The following is a 3277-nucleotide window of genomic DNA, read 5'->3' as shown; positions in this document are numbered from 1 at the left end:
AAAAAAAAAAAAAAAAAAAAAAAAAAGAAATAAAACAAACAGAAAGGATTATAAAGGAAAACAGATAAACCAACATTTTTACATTTTAAAAATTATATGCTGTATCAAATGGTACTAAATGTAGAATTTAATAATTAAATTCTACACCTGTAATCTAATGGAAGGCTTTAATAGGAAATATTTATTGTACTTATATTGGACAAAATAAAAACATTTAAAACATTTGACATTTACATAATATTCAATTTGCCTTAACCTAAGTACTATCATTAGTTATATCTATTTTAATTCTAAAACATCAAAATTTTAATCATAAATTTTCTCAGAGAATAAAAAGATTTACATAAGTTTTTGAATTAAAAACAATATAGTTAAGCAGTGTAAAAATTAGCTTTCCACACATAATTGAAAGATTCAATTTTTTTTTTTATTATCCCAGCAAACATTACACTAGAGAAAATGATTGGGAAAATACAAATAAGTTCATTAAAAACACAGGCTGATTATTCATATCTATTACATTCAGAATTATGCAAAACAATTAGTTATATTGCAAAGCTGTAATTCCTTTTCTAACAAAGCATGATTTTATAAAACTTTAGTGTTGCCACTGATTCAATTTTAATACAAAATATTTATATACACAATACAATATAAAAGTAAACTGTGTAGTGCCTTCCACAAAGGGATATATTAAGGCGCTTTACAAATATACCAATATTTTGACCCAAATTACTTTTTGCTTTAGATTAAAATGAACAGGCTAAATGTTCCAGTTTAAATACCAAAGGGATTTTTGTTTATTAAAAATTTTTTTATCTAAAATACCTTGGGTAACAGCAGCAGCAATGTCTAAAAATCCTCCCACTGTAATCTCTAATTTCTAACATATTAAGTAAAAATAAAACAATTCCACTCACAGTTTTGCACTTTGCAACAGCAGAAGATAGTAACTTTTTAAAAAAGTCAATCTCAAAGTGACTTTTTAGACATACATTCTATAGTTTCTATTACAAATAAGAAGGTAGAAAAGATACAGCAGTAGGGCCTGCCTTATGATGTCACTGGACAATACATAACAGTATCTACAATTACATAATTATAGAACACATCTTATAAATACTATTGATATGCATTAAAAGGGTAAGTAGAATAAAGACAGCAAGTAAATTATTTTAAAAAGAAAACAAATAGAACCAATGTTTTCACTCCATTTCAATGGAAAGCATCTATATTTTTAACATTGTTTTTCTCATCTTTTTGGTCAGGAAGCACCAGATTATATACTGAAAGAAGTAGGTGTAATTTTGGAATATGGTAGCTAATACATACATTCAAACTGTTAAAACTGCTGATACCAAAGGCATGTATACTGCTTGAGATAAATGCAAAAGGCTTGTTGTGTCAGCGAAAATTTTAAAAGAATACAAATTTCCGCCAGACGTGGTGGCTCACATCTGTAATCCCGGTATTTTGGGAGGCTGAGGTGGGCATATAACTGGAGCCCAGGAGTTCCAGACCAACCTGGGCAACATGGTGAAACCTCACCTCTACTAAAAATATAAAAATTAGCCGGGCTTGGTGGCGCATGCCCAGCTACTTAGGAGGCTGAGGCAAAAGGATCGCGTGTGCCCCGAGGTCGAGGATGCAGTGAGCTGTGAAGTGCCACTGCATTCCAGCCTGGGTGACAGAGTGAGACCCTGTCTCAAAAAAAAAAAACAAAAAACAAAACCAAAAAAAAGAATACAAAATTTGTAGTGTCTGTTACATTTCAGCAATAGGGGCAATACAGATTTTGTGGGAAGGGAAGGGGAGGAGACAGCACCTTAGTTTTCCTACAACATAAATGTAACAAGTTATTTTCTACTGTATTGCACCATAGTCCAGAAGTAAAACAACTAAATGAAAATTTAAATAAATCAGACTGAAAAAGCCCAAAGAGCAAGAGGAATACCTTATAAATGTGAGTACCCACCTAAAAATTCTTGAACTACTTTGTTTTGCACAGGATTTTATGGGACTAACCAAATGTTCCATGAACCATGAGGTGAAGACTGCCATTTCATGCTAGCGTTATTTTCTTACAATTCTCTGATTAGAAATCCTTCATAAATATTTCTGTATCAAGCCTGTAATGAGTCCAACATTTCAGTGACCTCCAAAGGGCATATTTAAAACAATTTAATGTACCAGCAAGAAGGCATTCATAAGTTCACCTTGTATCACATGCTACAGACCCTTTCCATCACAAATTATCAGTTTATATAAGACATGCCAAGTAGTGACTGGTAAGTTAAAAGCAAAGTTCCTAGTTTAACAGATTGATTTTCTTATGGGACAGAGGTCCATAACCTAGAGCCTGTGACTGTATGTCCAAAATCCCTTGAAACTGCATGTAACATTGTATGTGTATGTGTTGATAATGCTTTTTTTTTTCTAGGAAGAGTCCACAGCTTTCATCAGATTCTCACAAGAACCAGTAACCCCAAGACCCATGAGAACACAGCAGTAGTTTTTAAGCTGAGCTCTGAAAGGACCATCTGTAGAAAGGTGGCAAGTATGGGTTAATAAGTTTTCTTTGCCCTGACTCTCCAATTCAACTGTAACAGCTCTGCCTTTAATTTTACTACATATATGGTTTCAATTAGCTTTTACGTGAAGGAAGCAAAAAGTCTGAAAATCATTACAATTATGCCTCCAATCCACAAATAGTAACTTTTGATAAAAACAATCCCATATCAGTGGAGTTTAAGAACAGGAAATAAAATACAATACAAACTTTACTATGGTCAAAATAGAGCCTTTCCCCCCTTCCTAAAAGATAAGCTACATGTATTTTGGCATGAAACCTTAATCTTCCTTAGAACCTAAGCATTATACATGATAGGCATGTTCAAGAATAAATAAATTAGGAGGACTTGAATTTTCTACTAAGACCACTCTGTAAATTTTCCTAATTATTAATGGCCATCTCAAGAGTTAATTTTTTCACCAATTAATCTGCTGTTAGATAAAATATTGCCAGATAGTCAGATTTTCCTTTGCCAATAACAATCTGTGTATGCAGCACTGTTCTGAAAGAGTAAACAGGTAACATTGATGATATAATCAAAATAGTTACTGTAAAGGAAAAGTATATGAAAATGAAAATAATTCTCTGCTTAGGATGGTGGGAAATATTTTAGCTTTTAGTATTGACAAATTTGATTTATGGCAGCTTTGTTCCCTTTTAAAATTGGAAGCAGCATCAAAAATACCAATATGGGGCTGGGCGCAG

The sequence above is a fragment of the Sapajus apella genome, unplaced genomic scaffold (genome assembly GCF_009761245.1).
Source record: "Sapajus apella isolate SASKATOON/1434 unplaced genomic scaffold, GSC_monkey_1.0 scaffold6, whole genome shotgun sequence".
Classification (NCBI taxonomy): Eukaryota; Metazoa; Chordata; class Mammalia; order Primates; family Cebidae; genus Sapajus; species Sapajus apella.
The sequence above is the reverse complement of the archived record's forward strand: the minus strand, read 5'-3'. Positions refer to the sequence as shown.